Genomic DNA, 14,980 nt, shown 5'->3' on the forward strand with positions numbered 1-14,980 from the left:
AATAACCAAAAGGGGAGAAAACATAAATATCCATCGATGGACAAGTGGATAAGTAAAATGTAGTGTATCCATGCAGTGGTATGTTATTTGGCCATAAAAGAAGGAAATGCAGACACTTGCTACAGCATAAGTGACTCTTGAAGGTATTGTGCAAAGTGCAAGAAGCCCAGTCACAAAAGGCTACACATGATTCCATTTATAGGAAATGTCCAGAAGAGGCAAATCCAGACAGAAAGTAGATCAGTGGTTGGGGGGGAGGGACTGCCTCATTGGGTATAGGGATTTCTTTCAAGATGATGAAAACATTCTAAAATTGACTGGGTGATGTCACACAACTCTGAAAATACGAAAAACCGTTGAATTGAGCACTTTTAAAAGGGTGAATTTTATGATACAAGAGTCAATATGTTTTTTTTTTAAGTTCAGGCAAAAATATCTGTGATGAACAAAATACTACAATTTTATTTATTTTTAAAGATTTTATTTATTTATGTGACAGAGACAGCAAGAGCAGGAACACAAGCAGGGGGAGTGGGAGAGGGAGAAGCAGGGAGCCCGATGCGGGGCTCGATCCCAGGACTCTGGGATCATGACCTGAGCCAAAGGCAGATGCTTAACGACTGGGACACCCAGGCGCCCCTATTTTGCAGAGGCTTAACGACTGAAACACCCAGGTGCCCCTATTTTGCAGACGCTTAAGGACTGAGCCACCCAGGCGCCCCTATTTTTTTTTTTAAGTAAGCTCTACACCTAACATGGGGCTTGAACTCCCGACACCCTGAGATCAAGAGTCCCATGCTCCACCAATTGAGTCAGCCAGGCACCCCTAAAATACCACAATTTTATTTTATTTTTTTAACATAACTTTGGCTTTATTGAGGTATAATTGACAGATAAAATTGTAATATATTTAAAGTGTACAATGTGATAATCCGATATATGTATACAGTCCCAGTAATTTTAGGAGCAATTGACTTTTTTTTTTTAAATTAACATATAATGTGTTATTTGTTTCAGGGGTACAGTCTGTAATTCATCAGTCTTACACAATACACAGTCCTCACCACAACACATACCCTCCCCAATGTCCATCACCCAGCCACCCTATCCCCCCATCCCCCTCCCCTCCAGCAACCCTCAGTTTGTTTCCTGAGATTAAGAGTCTCTTATGGTTTGTCTCCCTCTCTGGTTTTGTCTTGTTTCATTTTTTCCTCTCTTCCCCTGTGATCCTCTGCCTTGTTTCTCAAATTCCACATATCAGCGAGATCATATGATAATTGTCTTTCTCTGATTGACTTATTTGGCTTAGCATAATACCTTCTAGTTCCATCCACACCATTGCAAATGGCAAGATTTCGTAAAATATCACAATTTTAAATAAAGACAGCTGCAACCCTCACTCACCTCCCCTCTAATCCCAGCCCTGGGCAAGAACTCCTCCCTCACACCCCCACCTCCCATACCCCCCCGCCACACCTCTTCCCGGTTCCAGTCAGATTCCTGAAGTTTGTCCCCTGGGCTGGCCCTCAGCTCCCAGAAGACGGAGTGATCGCCATTTCCCGGAGTGAGCAAGGTGGTGGTGAGGGGCTGCCCCCCAGGGCTGCGGCATTTCTGGGAGGCCTGCATCTCAGGGCTCTGCAGAAGGGTCATGCTTGGCAGCGGAGGAGAGGAAAACGTGCCCTTGGCCATAAAACCCTCCCGGAGGAGCCAGGCCAGGCCAGCACAGAGCAAGGAGAACTGCTTAACTGCGGTAACCGGGCTCTCTGTCAGAGCAAATGCGTTTTCCCTGTCTGTTGTCCGCCCCCCTTACCTGGGGCTCCTGTCCCCCTTTCCCTGAATTATGTCTTTATTGTTCCAATCACCTTTCTTTTTTTTTAGATTGATTTATTTATTTTAGGGGGGCTGCACAGGGAGAGAATCTTAAGCAGACTCCCTGCTGAGCGCGGAGCCCTACGCAGGGTTTGATCCCACGACCTGGAGATCATAACCTGAGCCAAAACCAAGAATCGGTAACTGACTGAGCCACCCAGGTGCCCCTTCCCTTCACCTTCTAACACGGTCCACAATACGTGGCTACGGAGTACTTGAAATGTGCATTAATGCCTCTGGGTGAAATGATAATATTTTGGATGTATTGGGAGAGAGTTAACATGTTTTTAGAACACAATTTAAAATTTTCTAAATTAAAAATTAGAAAAATTGATCTCACCTGTTTCTTTTTACTTTTGTAACAGTACTCCTGGAAAATTGTAAGTTACATAGGTGGCTCCTTGTCTGTAATTCACTTATGTGTTACGTGTGTTATTTATGGTCTGTCTCCCTCTGCTACAATGTAAGCCCCCTGAGGGCAGGGCTTTTTCCTCGGCTTGTTCACTGCTGTCTTCCCAGTGCTTAGAATATTGCCTCGTACATACATAGTAGGTGCTCAGTAATTATTTGTTGAAAATGAACAGACAGCTAAATTTCACTGCAAACAGACCATGTTATACTTAGCTGTGCATGAAGTATAAGCTTTATAATGTATTAAATTCTCAGAACAACTCCACCTAGCAGGTACTGCTATTCCCATCTGCAGAGGGGGGAAAACAGAGGCTCAGAGGGGTTAAATGACTTGTCAGAGTCCCCCAGAGCCAATAGTCTGCCTCTGCAGGATGAAGCTGGCAGTTGCCCCTTGGGAAGGTGGGACCCCACCTCTCCCCCAGTGCTTTTCCTCCAATGCAAGTTGCCCTGGGGAGCAGGCAGCTCACTGCTGGGGGCAGGATTCTCAAGTCCAGGCTGAAGGACAGGGAGGATGCTGGGGGCTGTCCCTTCCTGGTCTCGTTGCTCTACCTGCTATCTATCCCCTGCAGGAGGCTGCCTGCTGCCTACAGCGGCCCCGTGGTGACTTTTCAGTTAGAAAAGGGAACCGGAGGGCGGGACAGGGGCGGGGCCTGGATCCTTCCCCCCGCCCCCGGCGTTTGAATTCTAGCTGCGGAGTCCTCCCGAAGCCTCGTGGCTGAGCCTGGGCCTCCAGACTGAAGGTGGATTTGCTTGGGGAGGGGGGGCGGGTAGTGGCAGAGCCTCCGGAGAGTTTCTGCTCCCACACGCACAGAGGCTGCGGTCCTGGGGCCCCTGAGTAGGGGGCTCCCTGGGATGAATAAGAAGGGACTCGTCAGGAACATGACCCTGCTTCTCCGCAAACCAAAAAGGCTGCCCTTTCCCACAATCAGGAGACAAATCTAAATTGAGAAGCTGTTTGCCTTCCAGAGAATCAGAGACCTAGTTTGAATGTCACTGTCCCCACATACCACCCCCAGCCCCACCCCTGGGGGGCCTCAGGCACGTGAGTTAGCCTTTCTTGACTCATCTATAAAACAGAGGTAGGGTTGCTTAAGACAACTTTTTGTAAAGAGCATGATGCAGAGACCCCAAACTTTCTTGGTTCAAGGCACCCAGTGTCTCCGAAATTTTTTCAGGGCACCTTCTACCCCCACCTGCGCAACAAACAACATCCCCCCAGTAAAACCTAACAGTTAGGTTTAGTAAGTATTTAGGCCAAAACAACTCTTAAATATTTATGTCCTAACAACTTAGAGGCCATTTGAAAAATACACATAAATTGAAAGAAAAAATATTATTTTAGTTCCTTCTTGAATAATCCTAAGTACCTACTAACGGAATGAGAGCTTGTTGAACAGGACTCTACACAACTCAACCCTTGAAATTAGACTGGGCATTACCACCCTCATTTCCTGTTCCACGATAATTTTCGTATGATACTTGCTTTTTATTGGAACTGCCATAAACCCGGCTTTACCGAGTTACCACATCCTCTGAAGGAATGAAGCTCCAACATTCAAACTGCAAACTACCTTGAGCTAGCAGTTTTGCACGGTGTCCGGCAGGTGTCGCTGTGGACCTCTCAAAAATCCTGTAAAATAGTGTGCGGTTACCCTGGGGCACCTGCCCACGGTCTGCAACGATTTGCAAAGGCAGAGTTCAGGTAAGGCATAAGGCTTCCCCATTGGCCATAGGAGGCAGCACATGAAGGGTGCCCTTTCAGCCAGTCTCAAAGCTCTCTTGGAATTCAACTACCACTCCCAATCCCAACTCAGGGCCCACTTGTATTCAAACTCTGATCATTCTTCTTCCCAGCCCCACTACTCTTCACCCTTATCAAACAGTGGCTGGTATATGCGTTGTTCATCTGTTTTCTCATTTAACTCCTCAACAGCCCCATGGGGTAGGTACTTTTTTCTTTTTAAGATTTTATTCATTTGAGAGAGAGAGAGCACAAGCAGGGGGAGAGGTAGGGAGAGAGGGAGAAGCAGACTCCCCACTGAGCAGAGAGCCCGACGCGGGGCTTGGGCTTGATCCCAGGACCCTGGGATCATGACCTGAGCCGAAGGCAGAGACATAACCAATGGAGCCACCCCGAAGTAGGTACTTTTATCCCATTTTACAGCTGAGAAAACTGAGGCTCTAAGAGGATATATAACCTGTCCAGCTGGTGCATAGCAAAGCTAGGATTTGAACCCAAATCCCTCTGATGGCAGAATCCAAACCCTGACCACTATTCCATGCTACCTCTTTCTTCGAGGCAGTTTGCTCTCACTAAATACTTGTTACTATTACTTTGGTGGTGGTGGTGGTTCTGGGTAATTCTGCCTATCGGCCTTGTCACTTTCTAGCTGGTTTTGCAGATTAAGAGACTAAGGTGCCAAGGAACAAAAAAACAATGGTCAAGAGCACAGACTTTGGCCATGACTGCCTGAGTTTGAGCCTGGCTCTGCCGCTTACCAGCTGTGTGACCTTGGGCAACTCGCTTAACATCTCTGTGCCTCAGTTTCCTCTTCGCTGGAATGGGCCTGAAAATACTATCTGCCCGGTGAGTTGTTAGGGGGATTAATGAGGTAACACACAGGAAGCACTGTGCCTGGCATACTGTAAGCACCCCCCAATATTGAATGATGGTCGTTACGTGGTTATTAACGTGAGTGCCCCACTCCCCTTGCCAGGCTGAGTTCTCTTCTTTTTCAAAAGTTCTTCCCGTAAGAGTCCCTGCCACCCACCCCATTTGACTCATAAGCCCTGATTCTGGCATTCAAGGCCATCGATACCTCAAACTCCACCCTCTCCCCAGCCCTGCTATCAGCCATGTCCAGAGCACACCTGGAACTCTCTCACATCTATGCTTTGGCACAAGTTCTCTTTTCTACCTGGACACCTCCACCTGTTAAGCTGTCCTGAAGGTCCTCCTGGGTCTCCTTCTGACCCCTTCTATTGCCAACAGCCGCAGGAGCCTTCACGAGCCAGCCTTCCCTACCTCCCTGGAGCAGGACCAGCAGCATCAGGAAGCCCCAGACTGAGGGTTAGAAATACAGATTCGTGGCTCCACACTCAGAGGGTTTGATTTTGTAGATCCCGAGTGAGGCCCAAATATGCAAGCTCTTTGCATCAAAGGGCAAAGAACTGAGTATTGTTCTCTGTATACAAAGTGTTTGAGAAAGATGTGGAAGGATGTGCTCTAAGCTGTCAACATCAGTTACCTGGGGTGGGAAGGTATGTACAAACAAAAACAACAGCAGGGTTGGGGAAAGAAAGAAAAGAAACCTCAAAAAGAAAAAAAACATTGTAACTATGTGAGGTGATGGATGTTAGCTAAAATTATTGTGGTGATCATTTTGCTATATATACATATACCAAATCATTATGTTGTATGTCTTAAATGAATACAATGTTTTATGTCAATCATAGGTCTACAAAACTGGGGGTGGGGATTAGATTATAGTGATAGATGCACAATTTTGTTGCAGTATCTTAAAACCATTAAACTGATACTTTAAAGGGGTGAGTTATATGGTATATGAAATATATTTCAGTAAAACTCTTAGAAAGAAAGAAAGAAAGAAGAAAGAAAAAGAAAAAGAGGGATGCCTGGCTGGCTCAGTCGGTGAAGCATCTGCCTTTGGCTCAGGTCATGATTCCGGGGTGCTGGGATCAAGCACTCGTGCTGTCTCTCAAATAAATAAAATTATTAAATATTTATTTATTTGAGAGAGAGCGAGAGGGAGCACAGGGTGGGGGTGTGGGGAGAGTCAGAGGGAGAAGCAGACTCCCTGCTGAGCAAGAAGCCCCATGCAGGGCTGGATCCCAGCACCCCGGGATCATGACCTGAGCCAAAGGCAGATGCTTAACCAACTGAGCCACCCAGGCGCCCCAATAAATAAAATCTTTAAAAAAATTTTAAAAAGAAAAAATGAGTCTCTGAAAGACACTGCATGTATAATGAAATGATTTGGTGTGTGTAGGTGGGTTAGGATAAACCACAGGTGAGCCGTATGGAAAGATGGTCTCCAAAGATATATTGCAGTTATCTCTAAATAGTGGGATTTTAGGTAATTTTTACTTTTGTACTTACTCTTTTCTATATGATTTGAATAGTTTAACATGAATACTTAATTTTTATGTCAAAAAATTAAGTTTTTTTTTAAAGTAATCTCTACGCCCAACATGGGGCTCGAACTCATGACACCCCGGATCAAGAGCCACATGCTCTACCGACTGAGCCAGCCGGGTGCCCTAATATAAAGTTATTGTTATTTGAGTGGTGACTCCTCCCTGCCCCCGCCCCCGAGAGCCAGGCTCCCCAGGCTATCCTGGCACCCACAGTTCTGTTTTCCATCTCAGGGGTTCCTCTCTGGACCCCCACCTGGTGGCAAAACCCACGGCGTGTCTATTCCTGGGCACACAGAGTTCATAAATGCTGATCCTACACTCTTGGAGTCTATACACACAGCTCACGCCCAGGAGATACTTGTGGGATGGAGCCCAATCCACACTTGCTGAACCTGTGTCTTATGATTTTTCTGAAGGTGTCTTATCAGTGCAATCAGATTGTAAACTCCGTGAGAGCAGGAGAACCCTGCCCTCTTTTTACTGCCCTTACCCCTGCCCAGTTCTGATATGGGCACATAGTGACCCTCAAGGGTAGAACAAACACCGGTGGAAGAGAGGGACCTGCACCCGGAGTGCCTTCCTCCGCCTTGAGGTCATCCTCTTCAGGGACAGCAGAGGGCGCTCTACTTACACGCAGCATAAATTTCTACCTCCGCCTTCCCCTAAGAACTCCCGGGCGCCGGGTGAAAAGCTTTCCGAGTCCAAGGCCCCGCCCTCGTTGTCGCTGAATCAGACTCTGGCCGACACGGACGGAGAAGCTCTTCTTTGAACAAGACCCTAGGCGATTTTCTCAGGATCAAGCAAGTTGCAGAAACTCCGCCTCACACAGCTCCTTAGGGGGTCTCCGATGTGGCTTCTGCCCTCCGTGTGTTTAGAAGCAAAAGCCCGAGCCCAGGGAGACTTCCTGGAAGACGAGGACCGGGAATCGAAGTGAACAAACAAATGCATTAGGCAGGACCTCCCGCGTCAGCCCCAGAGCTTAGCCGTGCTGCCCACAGACCAGACTTGCCACCTCTGCTGTGTACTAGCTCCGTGACTAAACGAGTCCCAAGAAGCACTTTGAGCCTCAGTTTCCTCATCTGCAAAGCAGGGTAATGCCGTCCTCACAGGGTGGCTGTGATAATCCAGTGAGGGAAGCCGCTGTTGAGGCTGCAGAGCTAGCAGGCATTGATGAACTGTCAGTTTTCAGCCTAACAGAAATAGCAGATGTTTGGAACACATACTATGCGCCAAGCCTCATGTTAAGCGCTTTACTCCATTGGCTCCTTGGACCCTCGCAATAACCCTATGAGGTAGGTGGTGTTATTCTCCCCATTTCACAGGTGAGGAAACAGGCAAAGAGAGGTGAAGCACCTCGCCCAAGGTCTCCCAGCGAGGGAGCGGCAGAACTGGAGTTGGAGCCCAAGGAGCCGTCGCGCTGATGGACAAATGTCAATCAGTCGGTCACAGCCTCAGTCTAGGACATCAACCATTCCAGAAAGCCATGGCGTCCGGAGTCCACCCCCCTGCAAACAGGGCCCTTGCGGGGATAGGAAAGGACGAGAGGGAAATCCGGGGGAACCCGGCGGGGGTCCTCGGGGCCCGGCATTGGAGTCACGTCCATACACATGCCTCCGCGGGCCTCGAGATTCACGGGTAATTGACAATCCAAAACAGATCGACCAACAAGAACCATGTGATCGTGTTTCTGGATGGACAGATACAAAGGAGCCTGGGAACACGGGTTGTTTCTGGGGGAGGGAAACCCAAAGACGGGAGGACAGAGTGGGATGAGGACTTCTCCTTGGTCCTGGCAGGATACAGCCAGGACTCTCAAATGAGATGATGTGGGGAGGCTTTCCGTGAAGGGGCTCTTTCCCAAAGTGGGAGCAGATGTAGGAAAACCCAAGGGCTGGAGTATCCGGGGTGGGGACTGGAGCCCAGACAGGTGAGAGGTGGGAACTGGCCTCCAGTGCTTTGGAAAGGGCTGCCCCGAGGGGCCAGAGCCACGTGACTCCAAGCCAGGAGGTGGGAGGGAGTAAATCCCTCCACCTCCACCCGGCTCCTGACCTGCCCTCCAGTCTCCTGCTGGTCTCTCCACTTGCTCAAGGCAAACACCCGAGACAGAGAGACTCCCGGGGCACCGGGCAGGGTGCAGACCGAAGATCGCCACTGCAGGGCAGGCCAGACCACATAATGGAGGTTACCGTGTTACTGATGAGCTAAGAAATATATATTTGGACTTCGTCCCTGGATCTTGGCACAGAGCCCCTAAACCCTTGTAAAACCGAGTGACAGGGGTGATAGGAACATCTTTTGTTACGCTATTTGACCTCAGTCCCCCGTTCTAGATTTAAGACCTTCCGAGGGATAAAATTGTCTTTTTGTATGTTAATGAGATGACTGACGGCTGGTGGGCGGGGGCACTGTGGGGGCTCACCACCCGAGAGACGAGGACCCGATTAGAGGATTAGAAATTTCAGCCCCTCCCACCCACCCCTGACCTCTAAGGAGGGGGGAGGGGCTGCCGACCGAGTTAATCATCAATGGCCAGTCATTTGATCAACCATACCTACATCACGAAACCTCCGTTAAAATCTTAAATGAGACAGTTGGGAGAGCTTGCAGGTTGGTGAACATATCCTTGTGCTGGGAGGGTGGTGCCCCCCAATTCCATGGGGGCAGAAGCTCCTGTGCTGGGGACCCTTTCGAATCCCGCCCTAGGTACCTCTTCCTCTGGCTGGTCATTTGCATCCTTTATCATATCCTTTCTAGTAAACCAATAATAGTGAGTAAAGTGTGTCCCTGAATCCTGTGAGCTGTTTTTTTTTTTTTTTTAAGATTTTATTTATTTATTTATTTGACACAGAGAGACACAGCGAGAGAGGCAACACAAGCAGGGAGAGTGGGAGAGGGAGAAGCAGGTTTCCCGCGGAGCAGGGAGCCCGATGTGGGGCTCGATCCCAGGACCCTGGGATCCTGACCTGAGCTGAAGGCAGACACTTAATGACTGAGCCACCCAGGCGCCCCCTGTGAGCTGTTATAACAGATTATTGAAACTGAGGACGGGGTCATGCATGGGAGCTTTTGATGTGAAGCCAAGTCAGACAGAAGTGTGGGTACCCTGGGAGCCTAGTACCTGTGACTGGCATCTGAGATGGGGGCCATCTTCAGGGACTAAGCCCTTAACCTATGGGGTCTGCACTAAGCCTGGGTAGTTAGTGTCAGAACTGAATTAAAAGCTGAGACTCCTAGAGTCTTTTTCTTTTAAAATTTTATTTGACAGAGAGAGACAAAGCGAGAGAAGGAACACAAGCAGGGGGAGCGGGAGAGGGAGAAGCAGGCTTCTCGTGGAGCAGGGAGCCCGATGTGGGGCTCGATCCCAGGACCCTGGGATCATGATCCGAGCTAAGGCAGATGCTTCACCGACTGAGCCACCCAGGCGCCCCAAGTCTTTTTTTTTTTCAAGATTTATTTGTTAGGGCACCTGGGTGGCTCAGTCATTAAGCATCTGCCTTCGGCTCAGGTCATGGTCCCAGGGTTCCTGGGATCGAGCCGCACATCGGGCTCCCTGCTCTGCGGGAAGCCTGCTTCTCCCTCTCCCACTCCCCCTGCTTGTGTTCCCTCTCTCTCTGTGTCACATAAATAAAATCTTTAAAAAAAAAGATTTGTTTGTTTGTTTACTTGAGAGCAAGAAAGCGTGAGTAAGAGGAGATGAGCAGACGCCCCATTGCGGGGCTCGATCCCAGGACTCTGAGACCAGGACCTGAGCCGAAATCAAGAGTGGGATGCTTAACTGATCCAGGCTCCCCAGACTCCTAGAGGCTGATATGGTATTTCTACCTACAGTTCATGGAACAAAATGCAGTCACGTGGCCACCCCCAGTTGCAAGAGAAGCAGGGAAATATCTTTATTCTAGACAAGATCAGGATTCTGTTACTAAGGAAAAATGGGAAGAATGTCTATTAGATGTGTAACTAGCTGCAAATGATAATAGCACCTGCAGTCATTCACCACTTACTATATCCCAGACACAGTGCCAAGCGCTTAATACGTGTGGCTGTGGGCAAACAAGATTGACCTCTGCCCCTTCTCTAGCCAGGGACACACACACACACACACACACACACACACACACACACACAAAGAGGAGTCATTTGGGCACTTTGGCCCCTTCACTGTGAGCTGCTCATGTGAGAAGTCTTTGTAATGTGACCCCAAGCAGGGAGGGGTAATGTTCCCTTGGCATAATAAGGTCAGGGTTACTGGTTCTCACGAAATTCAATCAAAACACTGTGACTTGGAGAAATATTAATTTTCCATGCAGATAGGGGGGAATGTTTTCAGAAGGAAATTAATCTTGGTGGTTAGAGATACGTTTGATTTTACATGCACTGAGACGAGACCAGCCCCTGTCTGGCATGGAAACCCCCACTGTTCCAGCCAACCCCATCCTCCCCGCTCCTGCCCCCAGAGGAGTCAACAAATGGTGAGACCAAAGTCCCTCTGTTCCCCTCCGCGAGTCAGCAGAAACCCCGGAGAAGAAAGGCTTTTGATAGTCAGCACACTCCGGGAACTGTGTACTTAGCAATTTATAAAAAGGGGCTTCGGTGGGGACTCTGACATTTTTACAGAGATGGGTGATGGCTGGAGTGGCAGGAGGAAGGGAGGGCAGGAGTGGTGCAAAGGGAGGAGACGGAAGTAGGCGGTGCAGAGAGGAAGGGGACATCACAGGGCTGCCATTTTGCACAACTCCAGGGTCACGCCCACCCCCGGAGAAGAGAGGCCAGGACTGTTCCTTTAAAGGCCCGTAGAAAGGAGCTGACACTGGACCCTCTGGGAGGGTTGGTGGAGGAAGGAGCTTGGAGAGGTAGACGTTGCAGCAGCGCCCATCCTCTGAGAAATGGAAACTATCCCAAGACTGGAGACATGGTTTGGGGTTCCTGAGGATCAGTGATGTGGGCAAAACTGGCAGAGGCTGGGTCCTGGGTATGGAGGAACCAGTCTGAACCAAGACGCCTGCACTAAAGCTCAGCACAGAAATAGTGGTCTTGCCAGCCTTGGGGGGTTCCACAGGCTTGGACCGAGGGCATATCAGGGTAACCAGTGTAGACGAAAGGCCAGAAGGCCCCTCTCAAACATGTTTGCCTGTAGAGGAGTCCCACGACCTTTGTACAAGACTAAAAATAGGAAGCCGGGTTACGACTGAGCATGAATTCCACCCTCCCTGAACACGCAGAAACTTGGGTCGGGAATAATTGGATTTCAGATCAGTAAAGCGCTGTTCCCTAGCATCTGTGGTGGAAATTCATATCCCACTCCCAACCTGCAAGGAAATGGGGGTGTTATTTTAGGGGGATGGCCAGACACTTGTGCAATGAGTCAGCAAAACTCAAGAAGAGGAACATGACCTTCCACAAGACCACCCTCACCTAAGACACCAGTTGCAAGTTTGGTGGGGGGGTCCCCAGGCTACCCTCACTTTGCCCTTTATAGATTTTGGGAACAAGTGGGGGAATGGAAAAAAAGAAAAGGTCAAGACTGATCAAAAGTGTAGTTCTTGAAACAAGGGAAACAAAGTGAAAGCTATAAAGAAGGGGTGATTTTTTAGCCTTGATTAAAATTCTCCCATCTTCTCCCCAGAAATCTTCTCCACCCACAGCCTTCCCCAGGGCAGCTAAGAACAACTCTGTGGCATCATTAGGAGCCCAGATTCTCTCCATCTTCCTTCTCAGCAGTCCATAGCATCAGCTTCACTGAGTCGCAACTCTCCTCATGGTCACAAAGTGGCTGCCTCCACTTTGTGGTGGCAAGGTGCTGAGGCATCTTGGCCTCCTCGGGGAAGAAGCAGAGGGAGGAGCTGCTTACACCCATTAGTCTAGCTAGCTCTGAATCAACCAAGGGCAAAAAGGAGAAGGAATTACCACAATTGATTTAGTCTGGTGGTGATTCTCAGAAGTGCAGTCCCAGGACCAGCCCCATCAGCCTCCCCTGAGAACCTGTTAGAAATGCAGATCCAACAGCAGACCCAGGGAGCCAGCATTTCCTAAGCCTTGCAGGGGATTCTGATGCCTCAAATTGGAGAACCACTGCCTTAAGTAAAGGTCTTCATAAACCACCCTCAACGTACAGGCATGAGGGTGATTTTGGAGGAAGATAGGTGAGGTGGCAGGAGGGCAGGGAGGGAAAGAACGTCCTCAGTGGGCACTGAGGTCCGCTGTGGATAATGAGGAATATGTAGTACCATAGGGGCTGGAGTCATGACCATCCCCAATGATTTTATATCATTACAAAATTATTCTTGAAACCGAGAGCTGAGACCAGCTGTGTCAGGGACCAGCCGTATGACTGTGAATTCTCCGAATTAACTTTCCTACAAGTAGATGACAATGTTTATTAAAACAAAACCAAAACCAAAGGTAAGTTATTAAAAAGTGCTAGTCCTATATTTATATTACCTGAGTTCTATTTTATTTTATTTTTTTAATATTTTATTTATTTGACAGAGAGAGACACAGCAAGAGAGGGAACACAAGCAGGGGGAGGGGTACAGGGAGAAGCAGGCTTCCCGAAGAGCAGAGAGCCCGACGTGGGACTTGATCCCAGGACCCCGGGATCATGACCTGAGCCGAAGGCAGCTGCCTAACTGACTGAGCCACCCAGGCGTCCCACTTGAGTTCTATTTTAATGGAGAGAGGGCAGGACAGGGAGGAGGGGGGATTACAAAGTGCACAAGGAAACTTTCAAGGGTTCTAGGTGTATTCATTATCATGATTGTGGTGATGGTTTCGCAGGTGTATACTTCTTGCCAACACTTGGCAAATTACACACCTGAAACATGTGCAATTTATTGTAAGTCAATTACACCGTAACAAAGCTCTTTTTCAAAGTCTACTCACCCCTTTGCATTTTTTCAAGGGATTGGGAAAAGATTTGAGTTACTTCCAATTACCTTTTTTCTGCCAAGTCAGTCACCATGCAGAGACTAGGCAACCAGAAGCTCTGGCTATATTTGGCTCACATATATTACACATACAGCTTGGGGCCCACCTCAATAACTAGCAGTGATTGGGATTAATAATGCTGCATTCCAGATATCATCTGACAGGCACAGAACTTTCTTTTTTTTTTTTTTTTAATTTTTTTTATTGTTATGTTAATCCCCATACATTACATCATTAGTTTTAGATGTAGTGTTCCATGATTCATTGTTTGTGCATAACACCCAGTGCTCCATGCAGAACGTGCCCTCCTCAATACCCATCCCCAGGCTAACCCATCCTCCCACCCCCCTCCCCTCTAGAACCCTCAGTTTGTTTTTCAGAGTCCATTGTCTCTCATGGTTCTTCTCCCCCTCCGATTTCCCCCCCTTCATTCTTCCCCTCCTGCTACATTCTTCTTCTTCTTTTTTTCTTTCTTAACATATATTGCATTATTTGTTTCAGAGGTACAGATCTGAGATTCAACAGTCTTGCACAATTCACAGCGCTTACCAGAGCACATACCCTCCCCAGTGTCCATCACCCAGTCACCCCATCCCTCCCACCCCACCCCCCACTCCAGCAACCCTCAGTTTGTTTCCTGAGATTAAGAATTCCTCATATCAGTGAGGTCATATGATACATGTCTTTCCCTGTTTGACTTATTTCGCTCAGCATAATACCCTCCAGTTCCATCCACGTCGTTGCAAATGGCAAGATCTCATTCCTTTTGATGGCTGCATAATATTCCATTGTATATATACACCACATCTTCTTTATCCATTCATCTGTTGATGGACATCTTGGCTCTTTCCACAGTTTGGCTATTGTGGACATTGCTGCTATAAACATCGGGGGCACAGAACTTTCTGTTTAGACCAGACGTCACAAACTCAAAAGAGGCCTTTAGGGGCCAGGTCAGTAAAATAAAACAAGCAGAGTAAGACACGCGTCTACGATAGGTGATGGCGGAGACTATGGCAAAAAGAATTTATGTCTGGTCTGAATGCATTCAGATTATGAGCGCTGAACAACAGACATTGGTTGACTGCATTGGGCAAGTCTCCAGGCGTGGGGCGTGGGGACCACTGCACTATCTACCTTGACTGGATAACTGTGTGTTAAAGAAGTACTTGCAACTTAGTGATTCCATAGCAACAGCTAACATTTTTACAAAAAGGCTTTTATTTGGTCGTCCCTACAATTCTGTGTGCTAGATATGATTATCTCGGTTTTCTAAAAGAGGAGACTGAGGTTCAGAGGTGTCCCCAAGACTAGCCCGGGGCCAGTGAAACCAAGACTCCACCTTGCTTCTTTTCAACCCCGCCTGGGTTTTTTTCCCCACCTGGCTATACGTACGATTGTATTAGCTTTCTTTACCCCCGTGGAGTAAGCCCTAGGAGAAAACTCAGCTTTCTCTTCTTTCCCTGCTGCGGTCACTTCCTAGGGCCTACCCTGATTTGGAAGGAGAAAGACGTCAGGAGGCCCTCTGGTGGGCATTCTAGGAAAAAAAAGAGTTGGGGATGCAAACAGCCTCTTACAACTCCGTATTTTTGTTTATAAATTCTCTTTTTAAGGAGTT

This window comes from Halichoerus grypus, chromosome 13, assembly GCF_964656455.1.
Source record: "Halichoerus grypus chromosome 13, mHalGry1.hap1.1, whole genome shotgun sequence".
Taxonomy (NCBI): Eukaryota; Metazoa; Chordata; class Mammalia; order Carnivora; family Phocidae; genus Halichoerus; species Halichoerus grypus.